Here is a 25,442-nt window from a genome sequence, read left to right on the forward strand (position 1 = left end):
ACTGTTTGGGGGAAGATTTATTACAGCTCAAAAGATTGAAAGAGGTTTCCATGGTAGCTCAGATTAGCAGTTTTGTATTGAAAATAAAGAGGATTTCTTAGAGTACAATAAGGCTTTGGATAGAGACAAGTTTTTGTTTTCATATTTTTTGCATTGTTTAAAGGGCTCCCGGTCTCCATGTGAATTTAAAAAAGCTTTATGTGAGGAGAGTTGCCTCTGTAAGCTACGAGAGAGAGGCCTGTCTGAATCTCTCAGTGAATGTGCCATTCTCCAAACCAACTTGAGCACACTGATGTCATCTTAGCTTGTTTCTAGTGGAGAATAAAAGTTGCTACTTCCTGTGCTAACATAGGTTGCTGGAATGCAGCCACAAAACATGGAGCTGAATTCTGGCATAGTTGATTTGGTGAACACCTGTTCTTATGATTCTCAACATCAACAATAAGGGCAAGTAGAAAACGAAAGGAAATGGAGGGGTTTCCACCTCTCAAACAGTTGTTGGCCCTATGGATAAGCACATCCAGATTTTGTCAGCCATGGGTGATTTGGTGGCTTTGAGTCCAGGTGTATCAGTTAGATCTGAGCCATCCCATAGTTCCGTGGGAGATGGCCCCCCCCCCCACCCTCTCAACAACAACTGCTTCTTTTACATAGGTCTAAGAAGGGTCAGCACTTAAAGATTAGAATAACTGGTCTACCAAAATCAGGGCCTTGATAGTCATTAATCCCTCCTTTTATAAAACCATAATGTGGTTTTTAGTGCCAATGAGCGTTGGAGTTGTTACCATCATGGCTGGCACTAAAAACCACACCAAGGTATATTTCAGTTGATAATTGCCTTTTAGAATTTTTGACAGCAATGTATGAGGTAAAGTTTGCTTGTATTTTGAATGGATTGAATTTGCGCAGTATCCCTGCTCACAACAGGGACGACCATAATGTTGTTTAGACATGTCTATGTTATATGTGGTAATCATAGAGACATAAGATTTCATGTATGTGCTATGGAAACCACATAGTTGTATGCGGTATATAAATTTTTAAATAAATGAATAAATAAAAATGGGGAGGGGGGTAAGTTTCAATTTATTATCAAGTTTTCAAGTTATTAAGTTTCAATTTACTGATTTTAACTCTACCTCATTCATTGTATTTATGTTTATATTTGGTCTTTTTACTACTGTTATGCTGTTAACAAAATTGTGTTTTATGTTGAATTATATCTATTGTACACTGACTTGGGTAAATCTCTTCATAAAGGTAGTTAATAAATCTCAATCAATAAATGTTTTGTAGGATTGAAAAAGATAGATGATTGAGACCCATTGAGATGGTGATTTGATTAGCCTTGGAAGCTCTGAGAGCAACAGACAAGGAAGGATACCTATTTGGAATTACTCTGAGAGTGAGCAGAAAGAAATTGGGAGTTCAGAACTCTGTACAAAGTTTTGCATGCCAGACACGAGAATTCCTGGATGGGAGATGGGAGACAAGAGTATGCTGAAGTGTCCTACAGGTCAAATGAGTGAGTTCCTGACCATGGACCTGAAAGTTCATGGTAAGAGCGGTTAACATAGCTGGTTTTAAGAAAGGTTTGGACAATTTCCTGCAGGAAAAGTCCATAGTCTGTTATTGAGACAGATATGAAGGAAGCCACTGCTTGCCCTGGATTGGTAAAATGGAATGTTGCTACTATTTAGGTTTTTGCCAGATACTTGGGGAGAGTGTGGCGCAGTGGTTAAAAGCTACAGCCTCAGCACCCTGAGGTTGTGGGTTCAAACCCACACTGCTCCTTGTGACCCTGGGCAAGTCACTTAATCCCCCCATTGCCCCAGGTACATTAGATAGATTGTGAGCCTGCCAGGACAGAGAGGGAAAACTGCTTGAGTACCTGAATAAATGCATGTAAACCGTTCTGAGCTCCCCTGGGTGAACAGTATAGAAAATGAAATAAATTTTACAAAAAAATTGTGATCTGGCATGGTCATTGTGAAGACAGAATACTGGCCTAGATGGACCATTGGTCTAACCCAGTAAGAATATCCTTATGTAAAAGGATTTTGGCACGTAGAACAGGAAGAGCCCGAAGATGAGGATAGAAAGAATACCAACTGTCCTGGATATTTTTTGCCTATTCCTTTTTGTCTGCAAAGATAACAGCTGACTTGATTTTTCAATCACCTAGTAAAAACTTTCCTATTTTTTATAATGTCAAAACTTGGTCTGGATCTTTTCTCATTTGGAAGAGTGAGGACTTATTGTGGAAGGTAAAAGTGCTATTTGCCTTGTAACACATCCTGTAAGTATAGGGCCTTAAAAGTGATCCAGACTAGGAAGATAAAGAGAGCAATCCCCCTCTTCGCACACTGCAGCCCTTAGACTGAGGAATCCACTATATTTAATAATTTTTTTAAATCTGTCACTATTAAGTCAGATAGGGTGGGGGACTATGGAGGGAATAACGAGCAGAAATGGATGCTTTACAAGTTGGTTGGGCTAGGACCTAAATGCAGCTTCAAAAAAAGTGGGTTTTCAGCCTGGATTTGAATACTACCAGAGAAGGAGCTTGACATATCGTATAGAGGAGAAGAGTCCTGCCAGGAGAGACTTGCCTGATATCCACAGTATGAGTATACAGAGGCGCTTCAGGAAAGGCAACAACCACACTTAAAACAGTTAAGGTGGTAAAACTTGCATGCAGATAATACAGAGACATTCTTCGCTACAGTAGTAAAGGGCAGGGCAACTGCGCAAAATGGTTAGGCCATATAGTCCTCATTTGTTGAAATCAACTAAGGGGGGTGGGCTATTCTACAATGGGGTACCCCCATTTAAGAGCCTTGAGAATGTGTGGTGAGAGTCTATTCTAGGACAACATATTGACACCCAAATTCTGTTATAGAATCAGGCATGGATTACATTTGTGTACCCGTAGTTACACTAGCCATAGAGCTGGTGCAACTGCAGTCACGTAAATGCTCTAGGCGCCTGGGCCAATCAGGCCTTAGACTTAGTGGGGATGGGCGGCCCCGCTATGCCTTAGGCCTGATTGGTCCAGGCTTCTAGAGCCTGGGCCAATCAGGCCTTAGGCTTCGGTGGGATGGGCCGGGAAGGGGCGGGCCCGCCTCATTTCGACGAGGCGGGCCTGCCGGCTGGACGGGCAAGACCCATCTGGCCAAAAGAAAAGGTTAGTTTGGTGGGGTGGAGGTTTGGGGGTTGTTAGCGCAGGGGGGGGAGGGTGCGGAGGGGGGTGCGTCTTCGGGCAGGAGCGATTGTGCACCCTCCTGTCAGCGATCGGACAGGCGGCCGCGGCCCGCTATACTTATAGCAGCAGAGAGATCCCTTGCTGCGATAAGTGTAGCGGGCCGTGTCTAATCTAATCTGATTCTCTAACCAGCGTCTGTAACATGGACGCCGGTTACAGAATCGGGGTTTAGTGTAGGCCCGATTCTGAATAGGACACCTCTCCCGGGTGTCCTATACAGAATCAGGGCCATACTGTCTGACATTCAGTGCTACATAACCGTTGTTTCTGGCCTACTAAATAGCTGAATTGAAAATTCAATTTACGGATAAATTATTTATATATTACTACTAATCATTTTTGTAATGCTACTAGATGTAGTCAGCGTTATACACATTATATGCAGGTACTTTCTCTATCCCTAGTGAGCTCACAATCTGGTTTTATGTACCTAGGGCAATGAAGTGTTAAGTGCCTTGCCCAGGGTCAGAAGGAGGCTATTCCTCCACATAACATTATGCCTTGATTGCATGCTATGCCTTTTAAAGATGCCCAGAAACATGAGCCCATAGCATTGAGGCCCAGTGCTTTTGGGATAGAACAATAATGTTGATTGAGAGGCTGATCACAAGTAACATATTGCTGAAAGGAGTCAGTAATCTGCGGTACTGAGTAGAGAATGACATGGTGACAGAATTCATCACTGTTCCTGTCCCCGCAGAGAAACGCGGGAAACCATCCCCATGCCATCCTTTAAGGAGAGAGGGAAGAATTAGAGTATGAATGGGCACAACTACTGACCTCAAGTCTTGCATTAAAGAATGCTGGTGTAGAAGGACTGAGGTTGAAATAGAAATGAAAGGTTTCCCACGGTTATCTGCAAGGACAAGAATGGTGATGAATTCTTCTGTCACCGTCTCATTCTCTAGTACTGAGCTACCACCGGTGGTGACTCCCTTGCTAAACTGTCCTCTTTTACCACACTTTGATAACTTCCTTCCTTACACATTTATGCACTGTCGATAAACGCCTAAATCTTATTGAATATTTGTCAGTATTATTATGTCACTCATGTGGCTAAAATGAGTTTATCATAGAACATGGTATCCAAAGGGTTAAGGACTCCATTAAAACCCAAGAAGAAAATTTAGCAGTTTTCAGTTCTGGTGTTCACATGCATCTGCTCCACTGATAAAATCTGTATTACCTGATTATTCAAAGATATGCCTCATTTTCAATGCAGGTTTTAAACAAGAGCTAAATTTGTATGCTGACTCATGGTGAGAAGGACTTAAATTTCCCCCTTAACCTCAGGCTATAAAAAAAAAGTTTATTTTGGTTAATGATTTCTATCAGCTCTTTTCCCATATTGCTATGAGCTCCAGGTTCATATCACTTACACTATCTTTCAAATGAGACAACCTGTTAGGTTTGTTTTTTTTCCATGCAGAAGAGAAAATATTGTATAGTGTACTTCCTTGTTTGTAAGTGACTGAAACATCATGACATTTCAGATAATCATGATCAGCTTTGCAGAGGCAACTGCTCAAAGATTTTGCCGGAAATAGTTTAATACAGTAGGTGTCTATTTAAGGTTACCATTAGAAATCCTTGAACGTTGCCTGTCAAGTTAGTCACTGAGGCCCTGATTCTATAAAAGATACCTACAGTTAGGTGCCTAGATCACGCACCTAACTTAAATTTTTAAATTGGCTTAATTAGCACTGATAATTGAAAGTGCCATTAAAAACCAATAAAAAAGATTTAAAAATTAATTAGCCAGTAGGCGCCTGACTTGATAGGCATCTACAACTTCGATGTAGGCATCTACACTGAGGTATCTACCATGGATAGGGGTTTGGGTACAGATTGAGTTAGGTGCTGGTAGGCAGCACCGGTATTGTAAGCCAAGAAAACACTGGTTGCAAATGTCCATTGGTGCCTAAGTCAATTTAGGCGCTGCTAGGTGTGATTCTACAAGTGGCACCTATCTTTGACTGGCATGAGGTAGGTGCAGTTTCTCTAGGCGCCTACTGACTTAGGCACCATTTATTCAATCTGGCCCTGAGTGCTCATTATAACTTATGATAGGTTCTGACCAAAACTACTATGAAAATCCTTTTTCTTTTTTTCCTAATTTGACTATCAGATAAGTCATTGAGTGGACAAGAAACCTGTACAGGTTCAAGATCCTTTATCCGAAATTCCGAAAACTGAAAAGCTCTGAAAGACAAATTTGATATGAATTGGAAATAGTCAATTTCCCCAATGTGACACATGCTGAAACCAATGCAGGTGCGTGAGTTTGTTCTCCCTCCCGCCACTGCTGTTGTCAATTCTCCCACCCAGAACCAACAGTTTTCCTGCCCTTGACCCAGCAATTTCCCTACCTTCAGCATGCCCCTCACTCTCTCTTCACCCCACGCTGAAGAGTGACAACCCACCCCCTTTCTGGACCCAGCAGCAAGACCCCCAGGGCTACTGTGCTTCTATGGTGATCTAGTGGAATTTTGGAACAGAAGCGATTCTCACTCCTGCCCATGCTCTCTGTGCTGAAAATGTCTGCCAAGATTTACAGCGGCAGTCTTGCGAGTCTCTGCAGTAGCTCAAAAGCTATCCAAACTTAACAGACCACCTGGGACTCACATAACTTTGTTTTGTTTTCTAAGCTCCCCTCCCTCCGGATATGGGGGGGGGGGGAGGAAAAAGAAAGGAGAATGGCTTGGGGGGGGCTGAGAGGGGAATTGGGGGGTTTAGAAAGGAAAAAAGTGGTTATGGTTAAGCGAGTCCTTACCAATATTCAGCTAGTACACTCAAACTGTTTTATGCAGGCCCCAGCTGAATACTGGCTGGGACCCACATAAGCTCAAGTGTCAGGTCCTTTACAATTAGGCCTGGATTTTCAGTGCCGGTGCTAGGACATAGTCTAGAACCGAATATCTGAGGCTAATCTAACCAGCATTTTAAAAAACATCGATGACCGCCAGCTGCTGAATATCATCTGGATTATGACCATATTTATAGTTATATGTCCTATGTGTAATATACCTACGCTAATATTCTAAGATTCAATCATTACATGATTAAATATTCAAAGACATATTTAAGAAATATTTTAATTGGTTGACTAATTTTTCAAGAGTGAAGCCTCATCATACCATGGCCATTTTTAAAAATATTAATGGAAGAACCATCATAAACTAGGTGTTATTTGTACCATATTTCCAATAATCCATTATAATCAGTTTCCCATGTAGACTATTAACATTATTTCTGTTGTCTTTTCTATTGAACTTGAATGGTTCATTAATGGTCCTCACCCTTTTTTTTTAATGGCCATTAAATTATACAGGTTTATTTTGGTTGTTCTTATCTAGTTATCTTCACATGGACACAGACAGAAGTGGACAGAGATTTAATAGTAGACATTCAAAATATAGCTGTAAAAGGGGAATTAGTACTAATAAGTGATTTTTAGCATGGCAACACAAGGCATTGGGGTAGTTTACAACAATGTTTTTCAACTTTTTCAAGCCAAGCCAAGTCTAAGAAATAATATCAGAGTACCCTCAACCAAGTTCTGCCCCAGGTCTGCCCAAGTTCCGCCCCAGACTCCACCCCCATAATAATAGTAATAATTGTAATGCAATTTTGTCCATTCATTTTTCATATACACACAATATAATCTTATTAACAATAAATAAACACTCCAGCTAATGAGGACCCTCACGCTATGTCAACTTAGTTCTTCCTCTGAAAGTGGCCCAGAAGTCCCTTTTGCCAAGCTTGGCAAGCAGCAGCAGCAGTGTCCCCAAGTCACAGATACTGGCACCTCAGTGGCTCAGGGATGCTGCCAGTGACTGTTGTGCTTGGTGGAGGGAAGTTCTGGTTGCCTTCGGAGGAAGTCCTCAGCTGACGCTGCTTGGGAATCCCCACCAGACACAGCAAGGGCCAGCCAGTACTCCAACACTGGAGAAATAAAACCAGAAATACATTTCCTTTTCTGTTGAAAACAATATAAAGACACCAAAATATCAGTTGGGTGTGCCCTAGAACATTGCAAGAAAGTTAACTCCCTAGACTCCACCCAATAATATATAAACCTCAAATCTAAATTTTTAAGATAAGGAGCACCCTCAACGTGAGTTTGAAAGCTTTAAAGAGCGACTCAAAGAGCAGCCCTAGTGCTTAGAATAGCAAAGCCAGCAAACACTGAGCAGAGATTACCACTCACTGCCAGCCGCACACCATCATCTGGGTGCTTCTTTGTGCTTTAAAGTGCAAGTCAAGTGCAAACAGTGTGCAATAAATATATATATATAAAAGTGGAAGACAAAGAGTTCACTGTCCTGCAATGCTCCGAATGCCTAACCCACTGACCTGAACAGAGAATGAAAAAATTAGTAACTTGTCCCTCCAGTTACTTAGCTGAACAAAGGTGCTGTAATCAAATAGTAGCAAGGAGAGTACAGCTTTTTTTTAGATCAAAGACCAAAGTTAAGGTGCAGTCCCCCTTCTACACGGCTCGACCCAGTAGGGTTTCAGGGCAATAGCTCCTTCCTTAGGAACCGAACAGGCCAACACAAGGTCAGAGTGATTCCAGGCAGGCAAAGCGAAAAGTGGGAGGAACTGGAGACATAACAACAGCTTTAAATTCTCAGGCAATTAGCTGCATAATCACATTAGAGCAGTGGTTCCCAAACCTGTCCTGGGGGACCCCCAGCCAGTCAGGTTTTCAAGATATCCCTAATGAATATGCATGAGAGAGATTTGCATATAATGGAAGTGACAGGTATGCAAATCTCTCTCATGCATATTCATTAGGGATATCTTGAAAACCTGACTGGCTGGGGGTCCCCCAGGACAGGTTTGGAAACCACTGCATTAGAGCTTACAACAGCATTCACAGGTGTATACCCTAGCAGAGAGAGGAAAGCCTGGAGAGAAGGCGACACTGCCCCCCAGTGCATAAACATAGAAGTAATCACAAAATGAAAAAAACTTTGCAGTTAAATAATAGAGTTCCATTCTATCATGTCATTGAGCCGTAGAGGTTTCACAGCCTGCAGCTCAAATATCCAAAATTGTTGTCTCAGATGGATCCTAGCACTCCGATCACCCTGGAAATTTGAAGGAATTTGCTCAATCACAAACCAACGTAACTGGGTGAACACATGTTGAAACTCCAAGCAGTGACTCACTATAGGGGTGGTCAAGGTAGCAGTATTGCGTTTACTTTTATGCTCTACCAGTTGAGTCCTGATCTGTCTGCTTGTGCGTCCTAGGGAGTTAACTTTCCTGTAATGTCCTAGGGCATGCCCAACTTATATTTTGGTGTCTTTTAAGGATATTTTGTTTTGGGTGGGGGTTTGCTATAGAAAACAACATAAAGATATCTGCAATATACATTTCCCAAAAATAACATATTTCAGTCAATAGTCCTTTTTTTTACCTTTGTTGTCTGGAGATTTATTTTTCCATCAAGTTGGTTCCAGTTTCTCTTTTTTTCTGCAAATTCTTCTTCGACTTCCTCCTACCATGGTCCAGCATTTCTCTCGTTCCTCCCTCCCCCCCCCCCCAATTGTACAGCATCCTCACTCTCTTCTATCAAGTTTCAAATTTATTTAAAATTTCTTATACCGCCCAATCAGCCTTCTAGGCGGTGTACAAATTTGTAAAACCAGAAAACAAACTTTAACTAAAATACAAGTTTGAGGTGATAATACGTCACCAAACTATAACTATAAAAACTTTTAAAAACAATTAAAAACACAGACAAACAAGAACATAAAGTAAAGGGCAAGAACTACATTAGGCAAAGTAAAAGAAAACAATTAAGAAAAAAACAAGAGGGAGGGCTGCTGTTAAACTCAATAGTATTTTCGCTCAAATGCCCTTAAAAGGACATTTAGGCCTCAAAGGCATCAAGGAAGAGAAATGTCTTTAGCTTTGTCTTAAAGTTATTAAGATTTGATTCTTCGCGTAAATAATTTGGAATACTATTCCAGAGAGAGGGGGCAGTGACAGAGAAAATGGTAGACCTCATTGTATATATAAACTTCAGTGACGGTATAGGGAAAAGATTATTAGCTGTTGATCTTAGGGACCTAGAAGGAATATATGGGGCAAGAAGATTATTTATAAATTCTGGCTGATTGTTTTGTCTAGTCTTAAATGTTAACAAAATAATTTTGTAAGTGATTCTGTGTTCCACTGGCAACCAGTGGACTTCTTGCAACAAGGGGGTGACATGGTCCGATTTCTTTGTACTGAATATGATTTTTACAGCGGTGTTTTATATTATCTGAAGTCTTTGTATTTCTTTTTTGGTTAAACCTTTATAAAGGGCATTACAATAGTCAATGCACAAGATCATAAGGGACTGAATCAAAATGTTCAAGGATGCGGCATCTAGTAGTTTCGATAATGATCTGATCATACGTAGCCTATAAAAGCAACGTTGGACCTGAATCATTTTCCCTCTTTTTCCCCTCCCCACTCCTGCACAGCATTTCTTCCTCTTTTCTCCATCCCCATGTGCAACATGTCTCCCTGTCTCTCTCACTGTCTACCATTTTTCTATCATTCCCTCCCTTGCTGCAAAGGGAGTGGAAAAAGAGAGAGAGAGAGGGATCCAGGGTGCATTTCTCCTACCCACTCTACTGCCACATTCTCCCTCTCTCATCCCCTGGATCGTGTGCAGCTTCTTTCACCACTGTCCACCAGCCCAATGTTCAACATTTCTCCTTCTATCACCTCTTTCCAGCACATGTCACATCTCTCTATTCCCTCCATCACTATGTCCAACATTCCTCCCCCTTGCCTCCCTTTCAATCTGTCCCACTGTTCCCCTCTCCACGATCATATCCAACATTTCTCCCTTTCATCCTTCTCTTCCCCCTGCATCTCTACCTCACTCTTCCCTCTATGCCCAAGTTTTCTTCTTTCTTCCTTTCCCCATATGCACCATCTCTTTCCTTCTCACTCACACACTCATGCTCAACAATTCTCCCTTTCTATTCCCTCCCCACCTCAGCATCTCTTTCCCTTCTTCCTGTATCCCAAGTTTGTGCCCCCTTCCTCCCTCCTTTCTCTGTCCCAAATTCATGCTCCCCTCCCTTCCATGTCCAAACACACTCCCTCCCTTTTGTGTCCTGAGTTTTTGCCCCATACCTCCTTTCTTCCAGCCTTTGTCCCAAGTTTGTGCCCCTCCCATGTCCCAATTTGACTCCTTCTCCTTCCCTCCTTTGTACAACATTTATGTCCCCTCTCTACATTATTTATCTCAATGTGCTTGCTCGCTCCCTCCAGGGCCATCCAGGTGGACCTTCTTCTTCATGCCTTCAGCCGCACTTGCTTCTTCGCAGGGCTGCAAACAGTGGCTCCTGCATGTGGCTGACCTGGAAGTCTTCCCTCTGACATCCGCTCTGAAGGCTTCCAGGTCAGCTTTGGCGGCATGCTGGGAGCCCACACATAGCTTTGTGAAAGGGTGCATGCAGTTGGAGGGCAGGAAGAAAGAGATGCTGCTGAGGTTGCTAGTCTGGGAGGGGCACAGGAGACAAATTGATGGCCACAGTAGCATTGGCAGAAGGGTGGGAGAATGCGGCAGTGGCAGTACCGGCAGTGGCAGGAGGGCAAGAGATGACAATGCCACATACCCCCTGACACTGATACATGTACCCCTGGGGTATGTGTACTGCATGTTTACAAGAATTAACATATTGCTTCCAATAAAATATTGGGGATAATCTGCATAGAGCAGTCCTTAAGCATAGTACATTGGATAGAACCATATCTTGGGCTTCCACAAGGGCATTAGAGTAATTTGTAATGAGTTGTTTTAAAAATTAATATTCAAAAGCACTTATTTGGATAGTAGCAGCTGCTAAAATACAGTAGAATCCCAGTTAACTGGTATTCAACCGGCACTCTCAACCAAATGTCAAAAAAAAAATTAAAAAATTGTCTCCTACACTCCGCAGACAACGTCCAAAGTGGTGCTCCTAATTCAACAACCCCCTCCCTATAGCCTCCAAAAGCAGCAGCAACAGCCGCCACAAATCTCCCTCCCTTCAGCTCCCAAAGCATCAAGGGCAGCCACAAATCTCCATCCCTCTCTCCTTCTAGCCCCTGAAGTAGCAGCCTCTCCGTCCCCCAAAGAAACAGGCAACCAGTCCTGATAACCCCCCTTCCCTCCCTCTAGCCCCTGAAGCAGCAGAATCGATCTTGACAACCCCTGCCCTCCCTCCCTCATTTACCTGAGGCAGTAGCAGCAGCTGGTAAGCAAAGGCAGCACCATAAACAGGCTGCTTCTGGCCAGCCCCGACAGGGCCTTTCCTCTGCTGCGTCACTTTCAATGCAGCAGAGGAAAAGCCCTGTTTACAGCGCTGCCTCTGCTCACTAGTTGCCACTACTGCTTCAGTTAAATAAGGGAGGAGTGGAGGAGGGTTATCAGGACCGGCTGCCGCTACTGCTTCGGGGGTCGTAGGGAGGGGTGTTGTTAGGACTAGAGCTGCTTGATTCAGGGAAAAAAAATTTTGATTTGATTTGGCCTACTGGAAATTGGAAGACTGGGCATCCAAGTGGCAGATAAAATTTAATGTGGGCAAATGCAAAATGATGCACATTGGGAAGAATAACTCAAATCACAGTTATTGGATGTTAGGGTCAACCTTGGGGATTAGCGCTCAAGAAAAGGATCTGGGTGATATTGTAGAGAATATGATGAAACCTTACGCCCAGTATGCGGTGGCAGCGGCCAGGAAAGCAAACAGGATGCTTGGAATTATTAAAAAAAGGGATGATTAACAAGACTAAGGGCTCCTTTTACTAAGGTGCACTTGCGTTTTTAGCGCACACACAAGATTAGCGTGCGCTAGCCAAAAAATTACCGCCTGCTTAAAAGAAGGCGGTAGCAGCTAGCGCGCGGGGCATTTTAGCGTAGCTATGTGTGCACTAAAACCGCTAGTGCACTTTTGTAAAAGGAGCCCTAAGAATGTTATAATGTCTCTGTATCACTCCATGGTGCGATCTCACTTGGAGTACTGCGTTCAATTCTGGTCTCCTTATATCAAAAAAGATATAGCGGCATTGGAAAAGGTTCAGAGAAGAGAGACCAAGATGATAAAGGGGATGGAACTCCTCTCGTACGAGGAAAAACTAAAAAGGTTAGAGCTCTTCAGTTTGGAAAAGAGACGGCTGAGGGGAGATATGATTGAAGTCTACAAAATACTGAGTGGTGTAGAATGGATACAAGTAGATCGACTTTTCACTCCGTCAAAAATGACAAAGACTAGGGGACAGTCAAAATTACAGGAAAATACTTTTAAAACTAATAGGAGGAAATATTTTTTCACTCTGAGAATAGTTAAGCTCTGGAATGCGTTGCCAGAGGATGTGGTAAGAGCAGTTAATGAAATTGGTTTTAAAAAATGTTTGGACAAATTTCTGGAGGAAAAGTCCATAGTCTGCTGTTGAGACAGACATGGGATGGTAGCATGGAATGCTGCTACTATGGGCTCCTTTTATCATGGTGCGCTACAGGGGTTGGCGTGTTGGACATTTCATCACGCGCTAACCCCCGCGGCAGCCTTAAATCCTAACGCCTTGTCAATGGAGGCGTTAGGTACTAGCGCAGCAGGAGGTTTAACGCACGGTATTCCAAGCGTTAAACCGCTACCGCGCCTTTGTAAAAGGACCCCTATCTGAGTTTTTGCCAGGTACTTGTGACTTGGATTGGCCTCCGTGAAGACAGGATACTGCACTAGATGGACCATTGGTCTGACCCAGTAAGGCTATTCATATGTTCTTATGACCCCTGATGCAGGCTGACTGATGAAACATGGGCCGTGTCGGGTCACTGTGCTGTTTTTGGTTTGCATGAGTAGTGAAATAATTCCTTATTCTCTTTCCAGTTTATTAGACTGTGCACTGCCTTGCTCTGTTCAGTTCCGTTAAAGGTGGTACATGAAGTCTTGAATAAACAAATACTGCAAAAAATAAAAAAAGAGGAAGTATATTTGCAATACAAGACTAATTGTGATTTTCTGAATTTTTTCTAGAAATGCTTTTAGATGGTGCCACCATGTGCAAAACTGCTTTGGGGAATGTGAGTTTTTTCTGTGTTCATTCCATTTTATGATCTTATTAATAAGAGAAGGCATGATGAAGAGGACAATAAAAGTACCATTTTAAATATCCTTCACTGAAATGCGGCTGCTACATTTTAAATGGCATAGTCACTCCTTAGACAATATATTTAAATAATCTAATTAATAGAATTGTGAAGAGAATGCTTTTACAAATTCTGTTTTCATTTCTATTTGTTACCGATGTTTTTGCATTTAAATTCTGTATAATTTAGTTATTAATTCATGCTAGAATGGTTAGTTCAGCTTTCTTTTGTCTCTGATGCCAGGCAATCAAAGTATTAATAATTTATATATTTTACTGCACCTTATCATTTAATTACATGGGCAGTTAGACATATCAGCATCATAGAATTTTTACATTTTATAATTTCCTCTAGAACAATGTTGTAAAAACTGTCTACATTTGAGCTACCCATGGGTGAAATGGCCTTTCTTAGTAAATGTCACAAGATTTAATGTCACAGTGTAATAATTGGGATGGAAGGATAATTGAGCAAAGACCAACATCTTTCTCTCCATACTAATACACTAATAATGTGTGAGAGTGTTAAAATATGTTTTATTATGGTCATATTCACATAGAAATGTTTGGAAAGTACTAGTGACCATTTTTTTTTCATTGCCCAGCTAATATATAACACCAGACAATCTTGCTGTGATCAATGGCATAGCCATGGGGGAGGGGTGTTTCTTGGGGGCCTGGGTCCCCTTATTGTGGACTCGGGCCCCTCTGGAACTGCAACACCCCTTGTCAGCCAGTTCTCCTGGCACTGATTTGTGAATTGAGCATGTACTGAAAGTCCCGGCGGTGGCTGAAGGTGTGCCACCAATTTCTACATTCAACAACCAGCACCAGGAGGAGAGGAGCGGCTCGGGAACTGGAAGGCAAGACTTTGGTATCCCTATCAGCCAAGGTATGTTTAGTGTGTGCAGGAAAAGGTGGAAGAAATGTGTTAAACCGCCAGTCCATTCCTAGGCACCCCCAAAGTTGGAGGGCTGGCTGAGCCCCTGGCTCTAAATTATGTCTGGCAGCACTCTAAGAATAGTAGTAGTAATTAAAACTGAGCTATGGTATCAGAATATCAGTAAAAAGGAATCCAGATGGTCAACAAAGCTGCAGTACAAAGTGATCTTAATGTACCCTTATGTGGGTCTTTCTCATGCGCCATTTTTACCAGAGCTGTAATGATGGCCTTTTTGATTTTTGTATTAATTCTCATGTGCTAATGTTCTGATGCTTATGTGCTGATGTCCGGAATTGTGGGGGCATTCAGTGGAACACAGCAGAAAGTGGGGAAGTCCTTGAAAAAGCTGTTTACTTTGTTTTGGCAAAACATGTTGGATGTATGCCCCCCTGCCTGATGAGGTGGGTGTATAAATCTCATGGAAATGAGAGGTTATCTAAGCTCTGAGTGCCACTTTTGAAGTCTGTTTGGAGTAATCTAAGGCTAAGCTTACTTTGGTTAATCTGTGCAAAGATACTAGTTAAAATCCTGAGATCTGTAGTAGATATTATGTGCTTAAGTTGGCATTAGCACAAAACCATTAGAAAAATTGACTATGTAAGCACTTACCACACTAATTTTGTAAGGTGTTAAGGGCTCAAGTCGCTATCAGTGTGCTAACCAGTTAGAACACGGTAATGTAGTGGTACTGATTAGTGCAGGAACATCCACTCTCCACTCCCTGACACGCCCTCTCAAAAAAAAAATTTAAAATATTTGGCAGTTACCATAGGACATCTGAACATATCCGGCTGTACACCATTTTAAGCTACATTAGACATATTAAACCCTAATACAACTTAGTGAAAGGGCCCCTAAAAATGGGTGACAGTAGCTCAAAACTGGCCTACTGTCAAAAAGAGAACCACACCCTTTAAGGTACCGTATTTGCCGGCATATAAGACGACTGGGCGTATAAGACGACCCCCCAACTTTTACAGTTAAAATATAGAGTTTGTTATATACTCGCCATATAAGACTACCCCTTCTTCCGCACACCTTCTGCACAACAAATAAAACTTAAAAGAACATCAGAATTTATTTCAACAATTTTAATTAATTCACTAAAGCTGAATAGAACAATAAACCCATGGGAGCTGCCATGCTATTTATTTTCTAAACTGTTAACCAAACTGAAACTGTCAATGATAGAAGGAAGATAACACTTAGAGGGAGAGAGCAAGTGCCGGGCAAGTCCCTAGCAAGTTTGCTGGCATGACAGTTTCCCTTTAAAAGCCTTCAAAAGCCTCCTGTTCACCCCCGCAACTTCCTTAAGGACTAGACTCCACACACGGCCGCATGTGCGAGAGACGTAGTAAAGAGAAAAGGGGTGGGGCCAGAGCGCCGCTGCTTCCCGCTGCGCAGGATGAAGGAGCTGGCACCCTTGTCACACTGATGTCCCGCCATGGCCCCGCTGATGTCCCGGCAGGTTTACTAGTACCGTAAGCACCGTAAGGAGGTAAGGAAGGAGATGTTAGGGCATGTAAAGTAAGGGCATGTAAACAGTACCCGGCGTATAAGACGACCCCCGACTTTGGGGAGGATTTTAAGGTACTGAAAAGTCGTCTTATACGCCGGCAAATACGGTATATATAACTATATTACAATGAAGAACATTTTTATTCTTAGAGATTAACAGAAGGCGGGCAAATTATTATAATATACTAGTCATTAAGTCTGTTACATTAACGGGTGCTAGAATATATGTCTGTCTGTCTTTCTGTCTCTCTCCCTCCCACTGTCTCTCTCTCTCCCTGGCCCCCTTTCTCTATCTTTCTGTCCCTCTCCCTGCCCTTGTGTCTTTCCTCCTTTCTTTCTGTCTCCCTCCCTCCTGCTGTCTGTCTGTCATTCTTTCCCTACATTTCCCTGTGCAGCTTCAACAGCATTTCCCTCCCCCTCCACTTCCCTGTGCAGCAGCAGCAGGTATTTCCCTTCCCCTCCAGATCCCTGTGCAGCAGTAGCAGCATTTCCCCCACCCCCCCTTCCCTACTCTTACCACGATGTGGCCTGCTCCTTTTGGCCCCTCCCCCTTCCCTCCCGCAGTCTAGCCAGCTCCAAGGGCCCCCCTTCCCTTATCGCGTTTCTCACAGGCAGGCCCAGCTTCTCCCTGCACGTTACCTCGCGGCTGGAGTCTCTTTTTGTCGGCGCTTCTCTGCCCGGCTCGCGGTCTGGCCTGCTCCGGGTGAGTGTTGCAGCGGCTCCTCTCGATCCCCGCCAGCGTCGGAAGCCTTCTCCGATGCTTGTGCGGCTCATGAGAGGAGCCGACATCGCGATCTGGAGAGCAGGGAGTCCAACGCTGGCGGCCAGTCCTTTGTAGGTAGGTGCTGGGAAGCAGTAAGGCTGAGGACTCGCACATGCGCACTTCTGCGGCCACGGACCTACATCTCACAGATCAGAGATCATGGAAGCATGCAGATTAGAGTGCGCATGCACGGATAGGGTTTTATTATATAGGATAAGTCCAAGGGTTAATATTTAATTGTAAAAACCCTTTATGCCAGCACCTCCTGGATGTTGTGCAAAAATTCTTACTGTTATTCCTTAACTTTATAATTAAATTAAATCAAACATGGTCACAGTAAGTTTTGTCACTTACCTTTATTGTTCAGTCTTACTAGCCAGCCCGACGGGACCCGTTTCGCCATAAATTGGCTTTATCAAGAGTTCAGTTGGAGCTGTTGTACAGAATGATTCAGTTGAAGCTGTTGTACAGCGTCCATTCTCTCTTTCGGGCAGTAAAATCTAGCCCGAAAGAGAGAATGGACGCTGTACAACAGCTCCAACTGAATCACTCTGACCTGCAGTCGTGTTGGCCTGTTTGGTTCCTGAGGAAGGGGCTATTGCCCTGCTGGGTCGAGCCATGTTGAAAGAAGGCTGCACCTTAACTTTGGTCTTTGATCCAAAAAAAGCTGGACTCTCCTTGCTACTATTTGACTAAAGCACCTTTATTCAGCTAAATAACTGGAGGGACAAGTGACTAATTTTTTCATTCTCTGTTCAGTTTAGTGGGCAAGGCATTTGGGGCATTGCAGGACGGTGAACTTTTTGTCTTCCACTTTTATATATATTTATTTATTGCACATTGTTTGCACTTTGACTTGCACTTTAAAGCACACAGGAGTACCCAGATGATGGTGTGCGGCTGGCAGTGAGTGGTAATCTCTGCTCAGTGTTTACTGACTTTGCTATTCTAAGCACTAGAGCTGCTCTTAGAGTCGCTCTTTAAAGCTTTCAAACTCACGCTGAGGGTGCTCCTTATCTTAAACATTTAGATTTGAGGTTTATATATTTTTGGTGGAGTCTAGGGAGTTAATTTTCCTGCAATGCCCTAGGGCATGCCCAACTTATATTTTGGTGTCTTTTAAGGATATTTAGTCTTGGGGTTTTTGCTATCAGAACTATTTAGGACACATCAATATTACCTGTGCAGCCAACATTTAGCAGAGTGGCTCCTAAAACCTATCCTGGGGGAATCCCTAGTCAGTTGGGTTTTCAAGATATCTGCAGAAAATATGCATGGCATATATTTGTATTAGAGAATGACATGGGGACAAATTTGTCCCGGTCCATGCGGGAACTCATTTTCCCGCCCCATTCCCATGAGTTCTTTGCATGTCCCTGCCCTATTCTTGAACACTCTGTCCACATCTGCACAAACCTAAAACACTTTTAAATCATAAGTGTCTGAGGCTTGAGTGGTTAAGGCAGAGATTACAGGAATGGGGCAGAGACAGTGACAGTGACAAAACTCACGGGGATGGGGAAATTGAGTTCCGACAGGGACAAATTTGTCCTCATGTCATTCTCTGATTTGCATTTAAAGTAGGCAATGCATATAAATCTCTCATTCTAAGATCAAATAAGCATTTAAACATAAGAACATAAGCAGTGCCTCTGCTGGGTCAGACCAGAGGTCCATCGTGCCAGCAGTCCACTCACGCGGTGGCCCAACAGGTCCAAAACCTGTGCAGTAATCCTCTATCCCTTTTTCCAACAGAAAATTGTCCAATCCCTTCTTGAACCCCAATACTGTACTCTGTCCTATCACGCCCTCTGGAAGTGCATTCCAGGTGTCCAGCACACGTTGGGTGAAGAAAAACTTCCTAGCATTTGTTTTGAAGCTGTCCCCTTTCAACTTTTCTGAATTTCCTCTCGTCCTTCAGTTTTTCGAAAGTTTGAAGAATCTGTCCCTCTCCACTTTCTCTATGCCCTTCATGATCTTGTAGGTCTCTATCATATCCTCTCTTTCCAGGGGAAAGAGCCCAAGTTTCTCTAATCTCTCGGTGTATGAAAGATTTTCCATACCTTTTATCAGACGTGTCGTTCTCCTCTCGAATATCGCCATATCCTTCTTAAGGTACGGCGACCAATATTGTACGCAGTACTCCAGATGGGGACGCACCATCGCCCGATACAACGGCAGTATAACTTCTTTTGTTCTGGTTGTAATACCCTTCTTGATTATACCTAGCATTCTATTCGCTTTCTTAGCGGCCGCTGCGCACTGTGCCGCCGGCTTCATTGACCTGTCTACCATTACCCCCAAGTCCCTTTCTTGGGTACTCTCATTCAATAACATCCCTCCCATCGTATAGCTGTACCTTGGGTTTCTGCTTCCTACATGTAATACATTACATTTCTCCACGTTGAACTTCATCTGCCATCTTGTTGCCCATTCCTCTAGTTTGTTCAAGTCCCTTTGCAATTCTTCACAGTCCTCTTTAGTCCGAGCACCACTAAATAGTTTGGTGTCGTCTGCGAATTGTATTATTTCACACTTCGTCCCTGTTTCTAGGTCATTTATAAATATATTAAATAGCAGTGGTCCAAGCACTGACCCCTGCGGAACACCACTCATGACCTTCCTCCAGTCCGAGTAGTGGCCCTTCACACCTACCCTCTGTTTCCTACCTGCCAACCAATTTTTGATCCATCTGTGTACGTCTCCTTCCACCCCATGGTTCTTCAGTTTCCGAAGTAGGCGTTCATGGGGTACCTTGTCATAGGCTTTTTGGAAATCTAGATATACGATGTCTATGGGGTCTCCTTTGTCCATCCGTTTGTTAATTCCTTCGAAGAAGTGCAATAAGTTCGTTAGGCACGATCTCCCCTTGCAGAATCCATGTTGGCTGGTTATCAGAAAATTATTTCTTTCAAAATGCTCATTGATGTTGTCTTTTATTAGTGCTTCCGCCATCTTCCCCGGAACCGAGGTCAGACTCACTGGTCTGTAGTTTCCCGGGTCACCTCTTGATCCCTTTTTAAAGACGGGCGTAACATTGGCTATCTTCTAATCCTCCGGGACCATGCCTGTTTTCAGGGATAGATTGCAAATTTGCTGCAGTATTTCCGCTATTTCCTCCTTTAGTTCTGTTGCAGTCACCATAGAGATTAATTGGTGTGGGGGAGACAAGAGGTGGTATGAGAATCCTGTAAATTGTTACGAGATATTGAAAGGAGTTTAAAGAATTTCTATAAAGGGCTACCATTATAATAAACCCCTGAAATGTGGATCTGATTTTCACTAGTGCCTGTAACACATTATCAAGCCTGTCTGCCATGAAGCAACAGATAAGTGTGGCTTGCACTTTGTTAGATTAATATTTAATCACCTTACCATTATAGTTGGCACAGTGGGGTTGCCTATGATAGAATATTGAAGGTTAACCAATGAGGAATTTGGGTTCTCCTTCCTAGCTCTGGAGCAATGACTGCCCAGTAGCTTCTGAGGCAAATTCCCCTGCAAATGTGCTTCAACTGTATGCTTTAGGTGTAAAATAATTAAGCCTTGAGCTTTAGCTTCAGCACTTGAACTGGAGGATATAAGTGTTGTGTTCTGATTTTCATACCTACATTGTCTATGCAACATGGATTTGTATCTGATCTGTCTATAAAATTAATTATAGATATCATATTCTTTTTCCACCACTTAAATACATATTTCTGCTTCTCTTCCTTTTTTCTTTGCTGAACCCAATGACACATGGCTGCATAAATGCTTCTGAGCACCTGTTAATGAGGCAATGTGCGACTGAAATATGGTAATCACTTTTGGTTTCTTAATCTTTCTCCAGGGTGATATCACATAATTATGCTCAATGGGCTTTCTTTGTCTTTCTTTGCGGAATTCCAGATGTTGATCATGAGAGTTAACTCCACATATATGAAAAGGGATAATGAGGGCCTTTGAAACTGAAAATATACCACTATACAGTTGAAAGCAGTAAAGGAGGTTAAGACACACCCAACTTTTAAGCCATGTTTTCTAAATACAGGGTACAATTATTTGTATTTACTACAGTCACAAAGGGGCAGATTCTATATAGGTTGCCAGTCTCAGAAGCAGTCTTAGCGGTGGCTGAGAATTGCACACCAGCGTCCTATAAAGAATTGCATCTGCCCTAACGGACTGACGCCTAACCCCACCTAACAGTCCCAGTTCTCTAACTGACACCCATGCCAGGTTCCAGTTAGAGAATCACATTGCTATCAGCTGATCGTGGCAAGCAAATCCCCTGCTGTGATCAGCTGAGTGGCTGCGGCAGGAAACCCACCTCCCAAGAATTCCCCCAGCAGGAAGGATGCCCACTCTCTCCTACTGGAAACCCCAAACCCCCTGCAAAGTCCCCCAGCAGAAGGGATGCCCATTCTCTTCTGCCAAAAAATCCCCCCTGGAAGGTCCGAACCCCCCAACTGGCGACACCCCCTCCAGACACCCTAAACTCCCCCCCAAGCTTCTAGGCCCCCCACCATCCTGAACCTCTTTGTAGAAAGTCCAGCCGGAAGGATGCTTACACTCTCTGGCAGGCAGGCCCACCACACCAAAATGACGGACCTTCCCCTAAGGCTCCGATTGGCTCAGATGCCTAAGGCCCTTCCCATAGAAGGGGATTTAGCGACCTGGGCCAATTGGAGACTTAGCCCTCCTTCCCAGTGCATCCTGAGATGCACTGGGAGTGGCCTAAGACTCCGATTGGCCAGATACTTAAGGATGGAATTACTTTCAAAAGCTAATCAAACAATGCGCTACCTCCCCCCCCCCCACCTTTCACTAAACTATGGTAGAGGTTTCTACTGTGGTCCAGGATGCTACATGCTCTGATGCTCATTGGAATTTTATGAATGTCAGAGCAGTTAGCGTTTTAGGCCGAGATAGAAACCTCTACCACAGCTTAGTAAAAAGGGGGAGGGGGGTTAGTGCATTGTTTGATTAGCTTTTGAAGGTAACCCCTCTTCCTCAGTTCAGAAATAAACAAATGTTGACAAATACCAATATACTGTATAAATAGAAGATAACACTTGTGGCAGTATGTACAACTATACAGACACTGTTTTAATAGGAAACTCTTGCTGTGAATCATAGACCTTATAATCCACCTTCTTTGAATACAATATCTTAGTGGTTCCCAAACTTGTCCTGGAGGAACCCCAGCCAGTCAGGTTTTCAGGATATTCACAAAGAATATTCATAAGTTAGATTTGCACACAATGAAGGCAGTGCATTGAAAACTAACTCATGATATTCATTGCAAATATCTTGAAAAGCTATTGGCTGGGGGTTCCCTCAGGGCCGGTTTGGGAACCACTGCAGTATCTGAATAAAATAGTATCCTAGCACGGCTTAGACTTTTTGCAATTACATAAAGTGAGGCAATTATTTTAGAAGTTCTGTTTACAATTTGATTTCTCACACTTTCTCCAGTCTTATTTTGATTTTGCTAAACTGTGGCAGGCTGTTTTTCAGCATATTAAGGCTTTCTTGTGGCTCGAATGGACTAGCTGCCTCTGTCAGTCTACCTCCTTTTAGGGATCTCTGCTCCTGATGAAGAATCTGAAATGGGGTGACAGAATATCTGAGTGGCAACAGAAAACCTAATATCTCAGCTAAGTAGTACTGAACTTATTACTACAGCCTTTCATGTTTGCTTCTACATCAGTAATTAAATTTTCATTGAGTAGATTTTTTTAAATGAAACTTTTGAAATTCTAACTTTGGGGGTTTTGGAGTGCTCTAATTCTTTTCTCTCCCATTTTGAGCTCACACCGAGGGTTTTTCCAGTTTTCACTTTTCTATTAAAAAATTAGAAATTTCAGACATGATATACGGGGCAGGACCTATTTAGACTTTTTAGTCTGGTGCTAGTCACCTACAAGTTACTGTCCAGGGCCTAATGTTGACCAAAGGGTTAGTTGTGCCCATACTGATGTCTTATTAATATTTAATTAATTCATATAGACCAGTGTCCACTCTTACTGGGAGCAAAAAGTTCCTACCAATATTATTTTTTGGTTTATACATCTTCTTTATTGGTAAATTTTGGGGTTTTTTTTAAAGCCTACAATTTGAATATACATAAACTGGCATTTAGACATGTAAATTCCAATTTTAGAAAACCGGGATGCATACATCCAAATCAAGAATACCTGTTTATTATGAGGTGGTAGGGGTTGGGCGTATTTTAAGCAAGACTAGGGCAAGGCTAAAACATACATGTGCAATCCCCACTTCAGAAAGGGAATGCACATTTATGTCCTTTGAGATCAGCATTGTGATTTACATGTTCCCAGGATTGACTAGGTTAGATACAAGTGGTCATGCTGAGTAGCTGTACTAGAGGGATCAGGGGAGTGTTTTTTGTCCCTGCCAAAAGTAATACTGGGAAATGATGTCAGACACTAGGATAACTTGGAGAAGCATAGACCTGTATGCTTCTACGATGGCCGACATAAACATGTATATTATGAAATACCGTACAAAAGAAAGTGGGAACGGACAATGAGCACTCCACTGAAGAACACTGATGTAAAACCAACTTGTTTATTTCATAAAAGGACACAAGCAGAAGTTGTGGACCCGACACAGTACTGTGTTTCGGCGTCTGAGGAATGCCTGCATCAGGGGTCAATCGGTTCAACTAACATGCCAGAGTAACCAAAATCACTGAAAAGCTATGGAAGCATTATTTTTTTGAAAATGCTTCCATAGCTTTTCAGTGATTTTGGTTACTCTGGCATGTTAGTTGGACCGAGCTTTGGTTTTATCCCACACCTGTCATCTGTGAACATATAAGCCACAGGTTTGGTTCCATTTTTAGTGACCCCTGATGCAGGCGTTCCTCAGACGCCGAAACACAGTGCTGTGTCAGGTCCACAACTTCTGCTTGTGTTCTTTTATGAAATAAACAAGTTGGTTTTACATCAGTGTTCTTCAATAGAGTGCCCATTGTCCGTTCCCACTTCCTTTTGTACTGTTTTATACCCGTGAGTTTTCTGTCCTGTTGGACTTTTTCTATTATGAAATACCAACATATACAGTACATGCATATGAAGGCATACTCTTCAAGGCATACTCTTCAAGACTATATTCTTCAAGAAAACTCTGAAAAAAGAAATAATACCGCAAGTCTCAAACTCCACCTCTCACTAAAGCCAACTACCCCAAACAAATAACCTTACCCATTTCTTACTCTTTCTGAAAATGACCAATTTTTTTTTTGTAAGTTCTTGTTGTAATACATCTTGGATAATTCTTTTGTAATCCGCCTTGAACTGCAAGGTAATGGCGGAATAGAATCCCTAATGTAATGTAATGTAATGTATATATGTGCTTGTTGCTGTGTCAAATCCACTGATATTTTCAGTTGACAATGGCTAGGGACCCCTAGACCTGCCCCAGGCCCACCCAGTTCCACCCAGCCCCATCGCCCGCTGCTTGCTCTTGTAGGGCAGGCAGAAATCTACGCATGTGTGGATTTCCTCTTGCTCGACGTGATTTAGGAGGCTTTTTAAAAATCCAGACAAAGTACCGGATTATGAAAAGCCGTCCAGACCCCTGGACATGTCTTCGAAAAGGAGGGCATGTCCAGAGAAATCCGGGCGTCTGGTAACCTTAACAATAGCAAAATGGGTGCTACTGCTGCATGTAGCTAGCAAATACAGTATATGCCTATTCCTGCATCTATTTTAGAAAAGACTTTACTCAGGCTGTTCATTTTTTGACATACTAGCCAACTCTCTAGAAAGGCAAATCCCTAATACCATCTGGTACGGGTTAAAGTATTTTATTGCCATTCTACTTAAAAGAAATGTGAGTAACTTGCTGCAGAATGTTTGAGGTTAATATTTTACCATTAATGCCAGAAATGAATTCAGGCTCACCATGTCATTCTCCACAAGACTTATCCTTTCTTATACCATTTATCTCAGCTCTTTCAGCTTTGCTGCACTACCTTGCTACACTGTTTGCCTGCATGAGTTCTCTTGAGTTGATGCATCATGCTCTTTCTCTTGCCACATTTCAAATCCAGGCTAAAAATTTACCTTTACAGTTTGTTTTTATATCTTGATCGCTGCTCTATTACACATTCTCCAAGAATCTCTTGTTTGTCATGTATATCTGTCTTGACTATTTCCTCTGTGGAAGATGGACCATCTCTTAGCTGTGTCCATACAGGGCCACATATGTCTGGTAGCACTTTCCCATCAGACATACCCAGGTACGAGGGGGGGTGCTAAAAATTCTCAGCCCAACCAAGACGAGAATAACGTGGACATGGTTCAATCAATGATCTAACAACAGTGGAGATGCGCAATAATGTTGGTGTGCAAATTTATTCCACAACTACAGAGGCTTGTGCAATGGATCGACACACACGTGTTTCAGCCAATATGGCATGCCTCAGGAGCCTTATAATTAGTATACTATTTCTTGTGTGGTGTAGCCTAACACAGATGAAAACCCTCGGCAAAATACTGTTATTGGTTTGTTTCTGGTTGAACTGTGGAGGTTTTTCTCCTGTTTTTTTCTGGCTCAATTAATGATCTGGCATAATGTCAAAACATAGAATTTTGTTTATGCAAATTGGCACTTAATGAAATAAGATAACACTCTTTTCAGCTACAGTGGCAAAATAATGCTCAGAATTTAGGAACTTGGTTAGTTGGGCTGAGAAGCGTATGTTTGATGTGAAATCAGATAAATACCTGAACGGTCCATCCAGTCCGCCCATTAGTTAAAAATTAAAAATTAACTTATCTCTTCTT

The 25,442-nt window shown here is 42.6% G+C and overlaps 1 protein-coding gene across 5 annotated transcripts in view; it reads right to left on the reverse strand.

Moving 5' to 3' along the window:
- The window catches only part of B3GALT1 (beta-1,3-galactosyltransferase 1), a 464,138-nt gene that overhangs the window by 167,207 nt on the left and 271,489 nt on the right, over positions 1 to 25,442 (reverse strand). The window lies entirely within an intron of this gene.

The sequence above is a fragment of the Geotrypetes seraphini genome, chromosome 5 (assembly GCF_902459505.1).
Source record: "Geotrypetes seraphini chromosome 5, aGeoSer1.1, whole genome shotgun sequence".
In the NCBI taxonomy this organism is placed as follows: Eukaryota; Metazoa; Chordata; class Amphibia; order Gymnophiona; family Dermophiidae; genus Geotrypetes; species Geotrypetes seraphini.